Raw genomic sequence first — 18,931 nt, forward strand, 5'->3', positions numbered from 1 at the left:
TTTGGAAAGCCGGGCCACTAATTTTCTTGGGCATCATGTTATTTAAAACTTTTTATGCTTCGAATTTTTAGCATTTTAAAAAAAAAAAAAAAAAAAAAAGGTATTTTATTTGTCCCCAAGGGCACAGCTGGACTGGCAAAGACCTTGGTAAAAAAGAAGGTGACGAGTGTTCGAATCCCGTAAAAAGTGTATTTCACCTTGTTTATCGCGCTTGCGAGCCTTCCTCTCCCTGGATACTTACCTGGCCAGGGAGAAAGGGGTATCGATGAATGGGCGTGAAAGGGAAGAAATCTGCCAAATTTTGCAAAAGTTGGTGAGTGATTTGGAAAGCCGGGCCACTAATTTTCTTGGGCATCATGTTATTTAAAACTTTTTATGCTTCGAATTTTTAGCATTATATTGATTGATTAATTCGTGGTCACCGGATTTTTTTTTAAGTAATGCTTTAGATATATTTTTATTGATCGGTTTGATGGGATATTTGCCTAGTGAAATTGAATTGAAAGACTATCTCACGTAATTTTTTTTTTTTTGACGTATTAAGGATTGAAACATAATATTTAAGTTTTTGTATGATTTTACAAATTTATTATGTGCATATGATGATACCAAAATTTTTTCTCGGGTACGGTATGGTAGAACGGATTTTTCAATCTTTTAACATACGGATCGGGTCAGATGAATAATGCTCTGCACAGACAAAAACAGGGTTAGCGGGCGCCGAAGGTGTGTTCGATGTGACCCCTACGATACCTAAGTCAGTGCTCAGAAGACGAAGAACACAATAAAATTGAGAGAACGAGAGAATCTGAGTGAGTAAATGCGTGAGCAAAGTGAATGTGTAAAAGCATAAAAGATATCTGGTATTTATAGAGGCAGGAGGGGTAAGTTACCTTGCTGTGGTATAATGGATTACTAAACCCCATTGAGATAGTTAAATTTAAAGAGTTAAATTTAATGAAAGAAAAGTTGGACTTCTTAATTAAAAGGAGTGGAATTTTCTAAAATGACATAGGGATGGACATTTTTGGAAATCACTGAATTCGGATTCAGAAAAATTATCTTGACTTTAAAAGGTGCAGAAATGGTTTCTGTGCACATTGGTGAAATCGGTTTATCAATCGGAGTCATGATGAATTTTATATTAATTTCTATAATAACAGGCTTAACTTGTTGGGCTTAAGTTATGGATTATGGGCCCTAAGGAGTTAGTGTCCTAATAGAGATATAACTTAATCTAGTCTAGAAATTATATATAAATACGCATGTAATTTTCGAAAACTTCACTTCATTCCAACCTTGAGTTTTCGAAAATCACACTAAATATTCTAAGGGAATTTTCGAATTCCTCTCTCCTTTTTGAGATAATTCAGTCTGTGATTTTTCTGAAAAATTACATTCTGAATTGACAGATCAAATCTGTTTAATCTCTATGATAAAAATCTGATTGATTTCTAGTGCAATCAATCAGAAGGTTTTAGTTTTTCTGTTCGTGGACCTAATTCCGGAGATCGATCGAGTAGTCATCGGTTCATGGGATTTACAACAAGAGCAGAATTAATCTGTTGGAGTCCATAATCAAGCCATAGCTTGAAGAGGTAAAATTTAATTGTGATTATTATTTTACTTGCATATTTTAATCGTAGGATTTGATACCCACGATATGGAATCGTTCCATATAAAATTTTAAACTTCCGCTGCACCGGGTATCACATCCGTTTGATCCGAGAACACACGTTCCAATAATGGTATCAGAGCCAGGTTACTCTCAGATCAAACGATTAAAATTAATCGATTGTACAAAATTTTTAAGCCTCGGGTTTTAGAAATGAAAAACAAAATTTTAAAATTAAAATTCCAAGGGCAACGGGGCAGCGATTGTCGCTGCCCAGGGCAGCAAGATCGCCGCCCAAGGGGCAACGAGATCGCTGCCCATAGGGCAGCAATTGTTGCTGCCCAGGGCAGCGAGATCGCTGCCCAAGAGTGCAGCAAGAACGCTGCCCACATGGGCAGCAGGGCAGCGTCGCTGCCCAGGGCAGCGAGGTCACTGCCCAAGTGGCAGCAATCGTTGTTGCCCAAGGGCAGTGAAGGGGCTGCCCTAGGCCCCACGTGGGGGCTTCCCTACCCCACGTGGGGGTCCGGCTGCCCGGGAACGTCCCGGGCTGCCTGAAAAATTAAAATGTGAATTTTTAATAGAATTTTAAATTTTTGAAATTTTAGTTTTTGGTCCGATTGAAAATTGTTTTTGATTATTCCACGAGGCATCGGGTCAAATTGTTTGAGTCCGAATTTTTTAAAATTGATTTTTGGATAAATTTGAATTTTTGGAAAATTTATAAATTTTATCCGTTAAATTAGATTTTATAAAATTAATTATTTTGGTAAAATTGATGATAAGATATGATCTTATGAAAGGATGAGATAAAATTTGATTTTATCTTCTTAATTATGATGTCATTGCATGTTATCCAATTATTTAATTATTGAATTAATTATTGGATAAAAGGATGATTGATTGCCATGACCAATTTTGTAGGTGTATGTTAGAATATTTACATTTGTTTTTATTGTTGTTGGTTTTTATTATTGGGCTTGGTTTATGGCCCAATTTGAATTGTCATTTGTAATAAAAAGTGGGCCTGGTTTATGGCCCGTTCCCACCCTTAAATCTGTATCCCCTACTTGTCATCGAAATTTATTGTAAATTTATTAGACTTAGTGGGAGATAAAGATTTGAAGACAAAGGTGGGCCCAATAGACAATAAAGACCGAAGAAATGTAAATTGGAAGCTCAATGTAATAGGATTGCATTACATACTTGCATATCACCTAAGATTGGACTTAGACTCGTGATTGGCAACCACGGGTCGATTAGTTATTGGGGTCGATCATCCTTAATATAATATATGATATTATTGTTGTATGCATGTTTAGACTAAATTGTATGAATTTCGCAAGCATACAAACATTAAAATGATGAGACAATTTTTCAAAATTAAAAATCCCTCATTTTAAATATGATTTAAAATTGATATCAAGATAAACAAAAGGGAATTTAAATATTGTTTAAATGTTCCTACCTTCCATCAACGATTAATGTATGAGATGCTACCCGCGGACACGGTCCGACTCATATTATTGGGGGAGACCGTTCGTCGGAAAGCTGTACATTGGATCGACACATGTTGTAAGTTGGGTGGAACTCCCATGGGATTGGCTCATATTATTGGGGATCCACATGGCGACCGTCCATCACAACATAATATTGATGTGTCATCTTGACATGTCACAATAAACGGCGTCATATTATTGGGCTCTTATTGGACATGAGGTAAAAACATGGAGGTTGCTTTGGAAGCAATTGGGCTCTACCTTTTGAAAATTATGGTTGACTGATATTATTCGGGACTATGATTTGTCAATTGGACTTCATGTTCCCACTAAGGAAATCAGTTTCTCGTTTTCACTAGAGGGTAGTGAAATCGTTAAAATAGTGGGAGTGAAATTAATAAAATTAAATCTCGCCATATTTTATGTCTTAGTAAATTAATTAAAATGTTTCTATTCTCCAACAAAATAAAATGAATGACGCAAACAATAAGAAATGGTTCCATAAAGTTAAGACTGTCCTGAGTTCGGAGAAGATTTTCTACGTGTTAGAAAAGGCTCCTCCGAAACAGCCCCAGCTGATGTAAAGGTTGGTCGAACTAGAGAAATGGTTGGACCATGATCTCAAGGCCAAATGTTACATGCAAAATTGGACAAGTCTAAAAAAGTTTGCCATCACTGCAAGAAACCCGGTCATTGGAAACGTAACTGCAAGGAATACCTCGAGCAATTGCAAACTGCAAAGGGTATGTTCACTACAAGAAAAACGCAAAAAGACAACGGATTTTATCCGTTGTCGTAGGGGGTTAAAAACTGTTGTAACTGATGGCGTTGTTAAAAGTACGCCCCTACGACAACGGATAAAATCCGTTGTCGTTTCCCTCTACGACAAGGGATAAAATCCGTTGTCTTTGCCCACAAAGACAACAGATTTTATCCGTTGTCGTAGGCACGAATCCGTTGTCTTTGAGGGAAATGACAACAAATTTTATCTGTTGTCGTAGGGACGTGTTTTTAACAACACCATCAGTTACAACAGTTTTAAATCTCCTACGACAACGGATTTTATCCGTTGTCGTTTTTCATATAAAAAACAAAAAAAAATATATACAAATTTCGATATTATAAATAAATCAAGATTTAAAATTTTTAAAATAAAATTTAATATACAATTTTTCAGTATTACAAATCGCTCAAACTTGGAACGTTTATCTACAAAATTCAATGCATACTAAAATTCGAATTCTAATTCTAATTTAACTACAAAATCAATCGTCACCGAGAAGCTACATCCGCTTCAACTTCGAGATCTACTTTTATGGCATGGCTTGACATATATTCCTGTATCCAAAATACAAGAAACCATAACTACATCAATTAACACTTCAATGAAATAAAAAATTTTAAAAGACAGAGATATAACCATAACTACCTCAATGAAAGTATGCACTCATTGAATAACCAAGCAACACGAAACAAGACTATCAGGTGGACAAATAAATAAATATGAAACCTATTGGACAATGAATAAAAGTATATTCTTCTTCAAAAATAAGGTACTCAATAAAGAAGACCTATGCTCTCCTTCAATTTTGACATTTGTGTTCATATGCTGCATGTAGTAGCTTTAAGAGAATTCCAGGGACCAAAGTTGCCATTTTTTCACAAACTAGTCATCACGTCACTTAAAAGTCGAACCCATGCGCAAAATCTCAATATCTTTCAAAGGGAAACGTACATTCTTGAACAAAATACCGAATCTGGTGAGAATGGACCCAAGCATCAAAGCACTTAGGTCTCTTTAAAAGATAGCAAACATTTATGAAGGGGAATAAACAAACAGATCTAAAGAAGAAACAGGCGCCGAAAGTTTCAAGCTTTGGGCAAATAACAATCTGAATAAGGATGGCTGAGTTTATAAGATGCGACAATGCTCGTGTTTCTCAATAGTTTTACACAAAAAACCAGATCGGAAGAGTTATTTTCCATCTCTTTTCTCCTCTCATCATCATCATACTATGCAATGCAATGAATATCGGGTAAAAATTAAATTTATTTCAAAAATAATGAAGAACTTGGAAAATCATATGCAACATGCAACATTAAAAAAAGATGAATGTCTTATTTAAATACCACACCCTCTTGCTTTGCTGCTTATAATGATTGCAAGCCTGATGTAAGAACAAATATGGAGTACAAAAGTTGAGCAGAAGAATTATATTAGTTGGATTCACCTGGTCAATCCTGCCAACTTTGTCCGAAACTCATTGAAGTCTTTCGGTGGACCCTCAGAATTCAGGTAGCCCTGAAATTTCTTCTCTGCACATTGATGAAGCTGTTCCAAACCAGAACCTGCCTCACCTAAAGAATACAGAGAGATAAAGGGGTAAAATACAAATGAAAAGAACAAACCAAAATATACAAATTAGGATAAATTGCAGACCTTGTAGATACTCAAAAAACTGCTTCTTAGCAAGTTCATCCCAAGGTAGATAAAATCCATACACATATGTCCATTTCAAAACTCGTCTATATTCAACAATCTGTAATAGGCCAATGCAAGAAAATAAGCAAAAAAAACTAGCATACTTTAATAGCTTGTACGAGTTAGCTATATTTGTATATATATAAATGAGCTAAGCTAATGATCAGTGGAGATTTGATGTGGCTGGATATATGACTAATTGTAAATGTGAGCGAGAATCTAGACATTCTACGTACCTTGTAATATATTCCATCATGTTTTAATGCACTTTTAACAATGCGTGTACCTAGCTATTGCATAAAAAATAAAATGAAATAGTATTTTAAAATAGAAGTTTCCAAGTTAGGCAAGTACTCTTCCATGAAAACAATATCGGACGCACATGTTAGAAAATTATATTCGAAATGAATGAACTTTGTCATCATCGTGGTTTACATTCTATAAAAATGGAAGATACTGAAATTGAAATAATGTATATGAATTAAGTTCTCGAATTGAACGATTCAGTTTCATTTTTCAAGTCACGTTATATTTTTATATAAGGAAATCACATTCCAATATTTTTATTTACACTTCACACCACTTATTATCCATTTTAAAATCTGTACATTCAAAAAAAAATAATTTTGTTTCAGTATTTAACAATCTGTACGTTAAAAAAAAGGGGTAGATCTGAAACTATGACACAATGCCATACAAAATAAGTCGACCTTCAAACTAAAGACATGCCACCACACAAATACATACACACATTATCTATAGCTATATCAGATCTATTTACACATAAAGAGGCAAGAACACAGAAAAAGAAAGAGCGAATTGGGTTACATTTTCCACACAGATAGGATGAAGATGGAAGCATATAGCAGTCTTTCAAGAAAAGAAAAGAAACCCATCTTTCACATAAACGAAGATGTAAACCAAACAATAATAAAGGAAAAAAAACAGGACATTGAATGGATAAGATGTAACCGAGCATAAACAAAGATATCTCTTAAAAAAAAGGACCTCTTTGGAACGAAGTAGAGCTTACTTCGCTCCAGGAAGAGCAAAGTCCCCTTTGAAAGTGGGAGCAAGGCACTTCACAAGATCCTCATCCACACCACCAGCCGTCGTTACCACTAATTCTCGTGGTGGATGGTGTCGGCGGCGGTGACTTGTAGTCTTGAAAAATAACTAAGTTACTGAATCCAATCCCTAACGCTTTCAAAAATTGCAGTGTTTATAAGACAACAATCCTCGGCCCTTCATTACATATCATGTGAATGAATAAATTGTAAATTCAAGGTGTACCTAACTTAGTTCCAACGAGTACAATTGGAACATTTGGTGCGAATCGACGAAGTTCAGGCATCCACTATAATGAGAAACAAAACAAAATGTTACCAATCAATCAAGAGAAATGAAGACGCAACTTGCCAGATCGTTCTATTATAATGAGATACAAGTACAAACAACTTTGTTCTCGAAATGAGTTAACCCTTCTTCCTTTAAGTGTTGGTTAAAACTAAAGTAGTATTCCACTTTATAACGTGGATGAGATAAAGTTAAAGGAAAAGACAGAGCACAGCCAAAATGGTAGAAGAATAATTCAAAACAGTAACAAAATTATTTACCTTCTTGAGGACATTTTCATAGCTCGCCGTACTGATTAAAGAGAATGCTAATACAAATATGTCAGCACTCAGCACCTCAATAACTCAACGGCCTCAGCCTGCTGTAATCTTCTTGACCTTTAATTTAAAGAAACCAAAACAAATAAAATTATTACACTTGGAATTATAAACTAAAAAGAGGACAATCTCTCTACTCAACCCTTAGAATCTTGCATTTGCTATGGGAAAACAATATCTGCAGTATCCCACAGCCCTAAGTTGACTATGCTGCCATCTACAGCCACATTAGCACTAAAATTGTCAAACACTAAAGAAATTAAAACTGACACAGCTTAAACGATGTAGAGTTAAAGAAACTAAATAACTACAATCCATTGCTCAAAAAATGCAGAAATGGAGAACTAAAAATTACACATTACTGAGAGTTTAGAAAAAATTTTATACAAAAAAGCAAATGGATTGAAAATTTACGGTGAGAGCCGCATTCCTACTCGCTAAAACAGTCGAAACAAAAAATTTATGTAAACAACAAAAAATAAGCTAATCTGCACACTCATATACACGTAATAAATTGGCATTATTCATGGCTAGGACAAAGTTACCTGCAAACAACAGTGAAAACCACAAAACCACGGGTACCCACACTGAATAAATGCCAATCTACAGTCTACATACATATTAACGAAGTCCAAAAATTCCATACAAAATATATAGCAATAAAGTTCAACAAATATAAATATAGACACATCTAGACACGCTAAAAATAATAAGCAACAAAAATTAAGAGGCTCAAAGATTCACCAGCGCTGCAAGAAGTAGGTGGATCTTTCTGCAAATCTTTGAGCTCCTTCAAGATCCGCTTGGAAGCCATCGACCCAAAACTTGTCCGATCTAAGGAAAAAATTACGAAGACAAAAGAGAGCCCGTAAACGTTGATAACAAAAAAATTTGTTGATTACATATAGTTCATATGTTTTGAAACTTTTGATAAACTTTGAAGCACTCATTTTCCTTAAATCTTGGGCAACTATGGTCGAACAGGGGTGACGGCTTCGAAGCTTCAGGTTGCCAATATTGGCATCAACAAAATGAAGCTTAGGACGATCACTAACCGAATTCTAGCTCCAAACACATATTTCCGAAGCGGTGGCAGTGAATCGACGACAAGAAGTTGCGGCTAGGGTTTGGGAGAGTCTTGAGAGGAAGAGAGCGAGAAGAAGGAAGAATGAGGTTGATAAAATTAAAGACGAAAGCCAGATCTCGCATTATTATATTTATTTAATTTTTTATTTTTTATTATTTATTTTTTAAAAAGGAAAAAAATATGACAACTGTTTAACATAATCTGTTGTCTGTGACTCCATAAAACAACATAAAAACACAACGGTTTTAAAAACCGTTGTCGTAGACAAAAAAACGCACATAGACAACGGTTAATTAAAACCGTTGTCGTAGGCCTAAAAAAACCCGCTCATAGACAACGGTTTTTAAAACCGTTGTCTTTGACATATAAAAGACAACGGTTTTTTAAAAACGGTTGTCTTTTTTTAAAAAAATATGGCCAACAACAACGGTTTTTACTAAAACCGTTGTTAAAAGCCAAGATACAACAGTTTTTGAAAAAAACCGTTGTCTTTTAGGTGTTGTTGATACTAAAATTTGTTGTAGTGGTTTTACATTGAAATAAATGTTTCACCTAATACTACTTCTTGGGTATTGGATACCGGATGTAGATCTCACATTTGCAATGAGTTGCAGATGACAAGAAGTAATAGGCTAAGGATGGGTGAGACCCAGTCAAGGCTCGGGAATGGTTCCAGAGTTGAATCCAAATCTATGGGAAACATTTGTTTAATCTTTCAAAACGATTTTAAGTTATTTTTGAGATGTTTTATTTGTGCCAGATTTGATTAAAAAAACATTATTTCTGTTTCTATGCTTGATAGAGATGGTTATTCTTGCAATTTTGTAAATGAGATTTGCAATATTTACAAGAATGAATGTTTGATTGAATGTGGACAACTTGAAAATGATCTATATAACTTAAAATTAAAAGACGTTCCAATTAATTATGTTGATAAACCAGTAACAACAAATAAAAGAAAAAATGATAGTCAAAACCCGGCAAACCTTTGGCATGTTAGGCTAGGTCATATTTCCTCAAGGAGGATGAACAAGCTAGTGGGAGAGGGCATGTTTGATATATCTGATATTAACTCTCTACCTACTTGTGAGTCCTGCCTAAAAGGAAAAAAAGACTAAATCTCCTTTCAAAGGAAAACCTGAGCGTAGTCAAAATCTGTTGGATTTGATCCATACAGATGTTTGCGGTCCATTTAGTATTGGTACTAAATTTGATCACACCTACTTCATTACCTTTACTGATGATTATTCTAGGTATGAGTATTTATATTTGATGAAATATAAGTCTGAATCATTTGAAAAGTTCAAAGAATTCAAGGCTGAAGTAGAAAATAAACTAGGTAAGAGTATTAAAGCACTTCGATCGGATCGAGGTGGAGAATACTTAAGTACCGAGTTTTTGGACTATCTAAAAGAGAATGATATTCTCTCTCAGTGGACTCCTCCTATGACACCTCAGTTAAATGGTGTTTTGGAGCGTCGCAATCGAACTTTATTGGACAAGGTTCGATCTATGATGAGATTCACTGAGCTCCCACCTTCATTTTGGGGCTATGCGCTTGAAACGGCGGTATTGTTGTTAAACAATATCCACACCAAAGCAGTGGATAAAACACCATACGAGTTATGGAATGGAAAAACTCCTAAGTATTCGTACTTGAGGATTTGGGGATGTCCTGCTTACGTAGCAGACAGTGGGAGATAAGTTGGATCGTCGATCCACCTTATGTTATTTTGTAGGGTATCCGAAGAATTCAATCGGATATTATTTCTTTCATCCTACTGAAATAAAATTATTTGTTTCGAGGAATGCCACCTTCATGGAGAAGGAGTTCTTACTTGATAAGAAAAGGCAAGATGATGGAACTCGAAGAAATTCGAGAAGAACCCGAGATACAAAATAACGATCCTACACCTCAGGAATCATCAAACGACACGCCTATTCCTAGAAGATCCGAGATGACTTCTAGACCTCCTATTCGATATGGTCTACTTCTTGAAGGGGATCAAAGTGGACCCGACATTGGATGTGATCCAAGAAACTTCAAGGAAGCAATTTCTGATGCGGATTCGAATTTATGGCTTGAAGTTATGCAGTCGAAAATGGATTTGATGCATACAAACCAAGTTTGGTCTTTAGTAGATCCTCCCGATGAAATTGTTCCAATAGGGTTTAAATGGATTTACAAGAGAAAACTTGGGCCTGATGGTAAGATACTGACCTACAAGGCACGATTGATCGCAAAAGGTTATACTCAAAGACAAGGAGTTGACTATGATGAAACTTTTTCACCAGTCGCTATGTTCAAGTCCATAAGAATCCTTATTGCCATAGCAGCTTGGTATGACTATGAAATATGGCAAATGGATGTGAAGACTGCATTTCTTAATGGAAACATTAAGGAAGAGATCTATATGATGCAGTCCGAGGGATTCACATCCATGGGAAGCGAGCATAAGGTATGCAAGCTTCAGAGATCAATTTATGGTCTCAAACAAGCATCAAGAAGTTGGAACCAGAAATTTGATGAAACAATAAAGGACTTTGGTTTCATCAAAAATCCGGAGGAACCATGCGTGTACAAGAAAGTAGTTAAGGATGCGGTGACGTTCTTAGTGCTTTATGTTGATGACATCCTACTCATTGGGAATGACGTAGGGATGTTGCAGTCAACAAAAATATGGTTATCAGGTAGATTCTCGATGAAGGATTTGGGTGAGGCCTCCTATATTCTAGGGATACAGATCTATAGAGATAGATCTAAGAGAATGATAAGACTCACTCAAACAACCTACATCGACACTATATTGAAAAGGTTTTCAATGGATGAGTCCAAGAGAGGACATCTACCTATGTTTCATGGAGTTTCTCTATCCAAGTATATGTGTCACAAGACTGACGAAGAGATAGAGAAAATGACACACATATCATATGCGTCAGCCATAGGGAGTATCATGTATGGGATGATATCTACCAGATCGGATGTGGCATTTGCTCTGAGTGTCACGAGCAGATATCAAGCCAATCCCGGTCAAATGCATTGGAAAGCCGTGAAGGATATTCTTAAGTACTTACGAAGGACTAAGAATGTATTCATGGTTTATGGAGGAAGAGAATTGAAATTGGAAGGCTACACCGACTCTAGCTTCCAAAGCGACGTGGATGACTCGAAGTCAACCTCTGGATTTGTATTCATGCTCAATGGTGGTGCTGTCTCTTGGAAGAGTTTCAAGCAGGATACCACAGCGGATTCTACCACTGAGGCAGAATACATTGCAGCATCAGCTGCTGCTAAAGAGGCCGTTTGGATGAGGAATTTCGTCCAAGAGTTGGGCGTCATTCCTGAATCTGTTGGTCTAGTCCCGGTGTACTGTGACAACACTGGTTCTGTTGCTCAGGTAAAGGAACCAAGGTCTCATCAAAGATCCAAACACGTACTGAGGAAATATCACATCATCCGGAAGATCGTGGAAAGAGGAGACATCACTGTCGAGAGAGTGGCCTCTACAGACAATATCGCTGATCCACTTACTAAGCCCTTTCCAGGACCATTGTTTGACAGACATCACGAAGCAATGGGATTACGTAGTATGACTAGTTGGCTTTAGGGCAAGTGGGAGATTGAAAGAGTGGGTGCCCGATTAGCCAACTTGTGGCTAAGGGCTTTGATGACTCTATATGTAAACAATCTTTTGTTTAATATAATTTACACTTATTATAATGACATTTACTTTATCTTTTATCATATTATTATGTTGTGACATACTATATGATGTTTAGATGAAGACCTTGAATATTCTAGAGTGCATGTAATATGTGATAGTACATTGGGATGACTATCATGAAACACATTTTATAATCACTGTATATTCTAAACAGTTCCTAGTCAATTGAGCCGTCCGCGAATAAGGATAAGGATCGCTCGAGATTGAGACTAGCATTTGCGATGCCGAGTACCACGTTTCATTGGTATGGAACATAGAGATGTTCGAAGCATGCAAATGGATATTCATATGATGAATGATCGAACTACCCTATTCGGACTTTCCAAGTGGTTATCACTTATCGAGTGGATAAAGTCCGCGGTTTGGTTGTACACCATTAGTCCTTACTACTTGAAATATCATGGAGACTCTATATGCTAGTACTGTACTTTGACTCATTTACCGACTCTATGGGGGTCATCAGGTGTCGGTATTGGGTACAGTTACGACACATATAGGAGTCGATGCTTTGTTGTCAAGGATTCACCACACGCTTGCGAGTGTGGATATCCTATGCGATCTGAGGAGATATTAGTGTGACAAATCTCTGGCCAGAGTACATGATGTGCTTTAGGTTACTTGGTTTCCTAGTAGCACATGCGATGTCACTATTTGATCTTCAAGATGCATTGCATAGTTATCGAATCTCGAACAACTCTCGATGTACCAATGGTTGTTGATTCGATCGGGATATATGGTTGAAGGGACCGTACTGTACGCTAACCAAAATCTACTGGTTCTTGCAGGCACTATCAGTGATACCTAGGGAATCATGGGGCGATGTTGCTAGACGCTCTTACCATGATTCGATGGGTAAGTCGGAAATTGTTGTTCCGAGTCACAAGGAGTTGTGAGCCCACGGCTAGCTGTATCCTTGAACCATTGAGGGTCACATAAGTAATGGATTATTAAACCCCGTTGAGATAGTTAAATTTAAGAGTTAAATTTAATGAAAGAGAAGTTGGACTTCTTAATTAAAAGGAGTGGAATTTCCTAAAATGACATAGGGATGGGCATTTTTGGAAATCACTGAATTCGGATTCAGAAAAATTATCTTGACTTTAAAAGGTGCAGAAATTGTTTCTGTGCACATTGGTGAAATCGGTTTATCAATCGGAGTCATGATGAATTTTATATTAATTTTTATAATAACAGGCTTAGCTTGTTGGGCTTAAGTTATGGATTATGGGCCCTAAGGAGTTAGTGTCCTAATAGAGATATAACTTAATCCAGTCTAGAAATTATATATAAATATGCATGCAATTTTCGAAAATTTCACTTCATTCCAACCTTGAGTTTTCGAAAATCACACTAAATATTCTAAGGGGATTTTCGAATTCCTCTCTCCTTTTTGAAATAATTCAGTCTGTGATTTTTCTGAAAAATTACATTCTGAATTGACAGATCAAATCTGTTTAATCTCTACGATAAACATCTGATTGATTTCTAGTGCAATCAATAAGAAGGTTTTAGTTTTTCTGTTCGTGGACCTAATTCCGGAGATTGATTGAGTAGTCATTGGTTCTTGGGATTTACAACAAGAGCAGATTTAATCTGTTGGAGTCCATAATCAAGCCATAGCTTAAAGAGGTAAAATTTAATTTTGATTATTATTTTACTTGCATATTTTAATCGTAGGATTTTATACCCACGATATGGAATCGTTCCATATAAAATTTTAAACTTTCGTTGCACCGAGTATCACATCCGTTTGATCCGAGAACACGCGTTCCAACACTTCTTCCCAGAAAAGTGGAGTACGACAACTTCGTCCGTACAACGCCTCAAACGGTGCCATACCAATACTAGTAAGGTAGCTGTTGTTGTACACAAACTCAATCAATGGCAAATGATCCTGCCAGGCTGAACCAAAATCCATAACGCACGCTCGAAGCATATCCTCCAAAGTACGGATAGTGCACTCTGACTAGCCATAAGTATCCGGATGATAGGAAGTACTCAGACTGAGAGTAGTACCCATCGTACACTGAACACTCCCCCAGAATCTAGAAGTAAACCTGGGGTCTCGATCGTTGACAATGCTCACAGAAACTCCATGAAGTCGAACGATCTCCTGAATGTACAACCGAGCCATACGATCCACATTGTACTCTCGGCTATAGGCAATGAAATGAGCTGATTTGGTGAGTCGGTCCACCACAACCCAGATAGCATCACAATTCCTCGAGGTCGCCGGCAAATGGGTCACAAAATCCATCGTGATAAACTCCCATTTCCACTCAGGAATAGGCAGACTGTGAAGCAAGCCTCCAGGTCGTCAATGTTCTGCCTTGACCTGCTGACACACCAAACATCTCGAAACAAACTGATAAACACTGCGTTTCATTCCCTTCCACCAGAACCGAGTACTTAGATCCTTGTACATCTTGTTACTTCCCAGATGAATGCTCAACTTAGTGCGATGTGCTTGAGACAAGATCTCCTCTCGCAACTCTACATCCTCCGGAATCACAAGCCTACCAGACAAACATAGAAAACCGTCTAACTGATAGTGAAATCCAGACGTGCTACCCTCGTTGGATAGACGAGCCAAACACTGGGTCTTCGAATCAGACATCTGAGCATCCCGAATCCTCGAATACAAAGCTGGCTCAGATAGTATCGCAAATATCTTAATACTCTGCATACCTTTCTTATGCTTGAAGGTATACCCCGAAGAACAACAGTCACTGATTGCACTAGACATCGAACAAGTCTGAAGTGCGAATAGTCGCACCTTGCGACTCAAAGCATCAGCAGTGAGATTAGCAACTCTCGGATGATACTTAATCTCGCAATCATAGTCCTTAAACAATTCCATCCAACGTCTCTGCCTCATGTTCAACTCCGCCTGAGTGAACAAATACTTGAGACTCTTGTGGTCGGTGAAGATCTCAAATTTCTCACCATACAGATAGTGACGCCAGATCTTCAAAGCGAACACAATAGCTACCAACTCCAAATCATGGAGTGGATAGTTGTTCTCGTGCAACTTCAGCTGTCTAGAAGCGTATGCTATCACATGCCCATTCTGAGTCAGGACACAACCTAACCCCTAAAGATAAGCATCTGTGTAAACCACATACCCTCCAGATCCTGACGGCAATGCCAACACCGGCGCAGAAGTCAACCGTCGTCGAAGCTCACAAAAATTCTCCTCACACTCGGAGGACCACTCGAAATCAACACCCTTGCGGGTAAGCTGCGTCAAAGGTCGAGCTAGCTGAGAGAAGTTCAAGATAAAATGACGATAATATCCTGCTAGACCCAGAAAACTACGAATCTCAACAACCGTCATTGGGCGTGACCAATTAAGCACGGCCTCAATCTTGCTCGGATCGACAGAAATCCCCTCCTTGGATATGATATGGCTGATAAGTGCATTTTGTATGCATTAGTTCATGATAGATTTATGTCTATTTTGTGTGCATTCATATTATTTTTATGTGTTTTAGTGCATGTGTGTGTATTTCACTCCTTCGGTTAATTTTGTAGGAAAATATATTTTTGAAGAGTGAATTACGTACCAGCTTTGTTCAAAATATCAAATTTAATTTTAGAGAGCTCCAAATCAGATCTCACCATTCAGATTACATTTCAAGATGTTTGGAAGCTGTTGTCCAAATTTCATCTCAATCCGACGGCTAGATCTCGAGATATGAATTTTTGAAATTTGTCGCTCGGTGCATAATTTTTGTACTGTGCGCGCGCGAGAGTTTCGTGTCCAGGCTTCTGATTTTATTTGTTGCGCGCGCGCGAGGCCTATGCCGCGTGCGCACGCGTGTTCGGGGGTCATATGTGCTCCGAAAAGTCCTATTTTGTGAAGGAAATTAACTGGTAGGCGTTCCGGACCATATATATAGAAGATATAACTTCTTTTTGAGGGTTGGGAAGTTCGAGAGCGCACACAACACAGAGGAGGCGGCTACAAGGCTTGGGAGAGAAGATTTCTCTTTTTCTTTTCTTCTTTTTATTTTTATTTTTGAATTATTATTTTTAATTATTGAGTAGTTTATTTTCAACCAAGATGGGGTGATTGGGCTGAACAAATTTATGTAAAAAACTTGGATGTTTGTTTGGGATTTTTCAGAGTTGATTTTATTTTATTGATTGTCAGATTTATATTTGTTTCGTGAATAGTCTGATCAACTGTTTGCTTGCATGTTAATAGATTTCAAGTCGACAGAGGAGGAATTGATTTTGATCACTTTGATAATCAACACATGGTAAAACCGACTAGAAATAGAATTCGGTTTCAGTGTGCGGTTTGGGTGAAAACTGAATTTTCACAAATATTTAATGCATTCAAATTTGATTAGAATTACGAAAGATTAGTTCATCAATATTTGAATAGGTTTGATTGTTCTAGAAATAGTCCTTTGAACAAGATAGGAGAATTCCCGTAATTTAAGATTAAATCTGAGTCCTGAATCGACTACATGTTACAAGATTTGTTCGGTATCTACGTGTGTCTTGGTTGTCTTTATTTTAATTATTTTTATCTTTAGTTATTTTTATTCGTATTTCTTAAGCAGTTTTTATTTTATATTCTTATTTTATTTAATTCAAAATATTTTCTATTATTTTGTCTAGATTAAGTAAAATAATTAAATCTTGAGAATTGACACCAGTCCCTGTGGGATCGATACTTGGACTCTCAGTCCACTTTACTATTACTTGACCTGGTGCGCTTGCCAGTAGATTTTTATCAAACCGATTTAGTCGGTCAAGTTTTTGGCGCCGTTGCCGGGGACTGTTTAGTTAATATTAGGATAGATTATTTGTTTGAGACTAGACAATTTTTTTTCCTGCATTTGTTTATTTCTTATTTTTTTTTTCTTGCTTGTGATGTACTTGGAGATGGACCATCGACAGGTGTTCACAAGATTTGGCCAGCAATACTCAGAGCCTTTTTATGCTACTTGGGGGAGATTCAATGAATTTGCGAACAAATTTCAATGCCATCAGTTTTCGACTTACACCCTAACTAAAATTTTTTATGGTGGTTTGGATGAGATTACAAGAAGTTGGGTAGATTCTGGAGCTTTGGCCACTGTCAGTCAATTGTTTAGAAAAGATGAAGACAGTGCGATGCACTTGTTAAATGATATGGCAGATTTCGACTACCATTGGCATTGTGATCTTTCATTGCAAGGTTGGAGTCACAAATATCCTCCAGATATCAACTCTAAAAATTTTGCAAACCAACCACCTGAGAGTCATGAAGAGTGTGTAGGGTGTTCTGAAGATTATGTGGCTCAGTTGGAGAATCTTTTGCGGCAACAGACAGAGACAAATCAATTCTTAGAAAGCCGTATCAAGTCTTGGAGTCTTTTGGATGAACAGATTGCACTTCTTAGAGAACCAAATTTTGAGATCTGCCAAGAGAGTGAAGTAACTGAGCCAGCGCATGAAGAAATAATGTTTGAGGAATTTTCTTGTAAAGAAGAGCCAATAGTGGACTTGGAGGAGAAAGAAACATACAAGGCTACAGATTTTACCTCATCAATGATCGTTCCATGTACACCGTTAGAAGATTCTTTCTTGCCATTGATGCCACCTCCAACATATTCCATCCTCTATGACCTTCAGCCTAGATTCGGAGTCTCCTTCCAAAAGAAAAATTTCAGACCAAGTATTGCTGGACCAATGACCGCATTAATCGGTGTGAATAAATTCAACTGGCAAGCGTACCAGGTCAAGTAATAATATAGTGGACAAAGGTCCAAGTGTCAAACCCACAGGAACTGTATAAAAATGATTACCAAAATATATTTATTTCTACCTAATCTAGACTAATCAAAAATAGCGATTTCAGATTTTAACTAATAAATAAAATTTCAATTAAAATTAAATTAATTAAAACGCAGCAGAAAACTTTGGATTACTTCAAATTTGGGAAAAGTTCGATCAAGGACTCACATTGGTACCAGACAACTCATGTAACAAGCAGTAGATATAAGACATCAGACTTAATCTTAATTCATGGGAATTTTCCTAATTTGTTCAAAGGACTATTTCTAGAACAATCAAACCTATTCAAATATTGATGAACTAATCTTTCGTAATTCTAATCAAATTTGAATGCATAACGAACTGTGAAAATTCAGTAAACATCTAAACCGCATAATGAAACCGAATTCTATTTCTAGTTAGTTTTACACTATGTTGAATATCAAAGTGATCGAATTCGAGACCTCCTCTGTCGACTTGGAATCGATTAACAAGCAAACAAATAACTGGCCAAGAAATTTGTAAGACAAATATAAATTCGATAAACAATAAATTCAAATTAAGTCTAAAAATCTCAAACAAACAAACGAGTTTTATACATAAATTGTCTGTCCCAATCACGTGGCCTTGATCGAAAGAGAAAACTACTCAAAAATCAATTTCATAATTCAAACAAAGTTTTTGATCATGAATTGAAAATAAAAATAAGAAAAGAAGAAGAAACGAGAAATCTTTTCTCCCAAGTTGTAGTAGCCGCCGTCTCTGAAAATCTGGAACTGGAACCCTTATTCTGATGATTAGATTGGTATTTATATGCCCAAGGGTCTTCAAAAGTTAGTATCCTTCCCGAGCAAGAATAAAAAATTTCTTTTTTAAAAAACTCTGCACACGTATCTCGCTCGAGCGAGCCCTCTTCTGCCCGAAGGTGATTTTCCACATCTTGCTCGCTCGAGCGAGCATAGCCTCTCGCTTGAGCGAGCAAAATTCTGTCTCGGATGCTTTTTTGGACGTCTCGCTCGCTCGAGCGAGCATAGACTCTCGCTTGAGCGAGCAAATTTTTCTGCACCGCGCGACGATTCTG

General features: G+C 37.0%; 1 long non-coding RNA gene across 4 annotated transcripts; it reads right to left on the bottom strand.

Moving 5' to 3' along the window:
• Positions 1-4,306: 4,306 nt before the first annotated feature.
• Positions 4,307-8,429, bottom strand: LOC140865734 (uncharacterized). 4 transcript variants are annotated; one of them, XR_012144707.1, is made up of 5 exons: positions 8,322-8,429; positions 8,011-8,100; positions 5,552-7,326; positions 5,343-5,469; positions 4,307-4,449 (listed from the first exon to the last, which is right to left on the bottom strand). It is a non-coding gene; the product is annotated as an uncharacterized lncRNA (long non-coding RNA). The 4 variants fall into 4 exon arrangements; XR_012144706.1 differs by having other exon boundaries at positions 5,552-6,950; positions 7,210-7,326; positions 8,011-8,419; XR_012144708.1 differs by having other exon boundaries at positions 5,552-5,651; positions 5,830-7,326; positions 8,011-8,419.
• Between the last annotated feature and the right edge of the window lie 10,502 nt (positions 8,430-18,931).

This window comes from Henckelia pumila, chromosome 4 (assembly GCF_033568475.1).
Source record: "Henckelia pumila isolate YLH828 chromosome 4, ASM3356847v2, whole genome shotgun sequence".
Classification (NCBI taxonomy): domain Eukaryota; kingdom Viridiplantae; phylum Streptophyta; class Magnoliopsida; order Lamiales; family Gesneriaceae; genus Henckelia; species Henckelia pumila.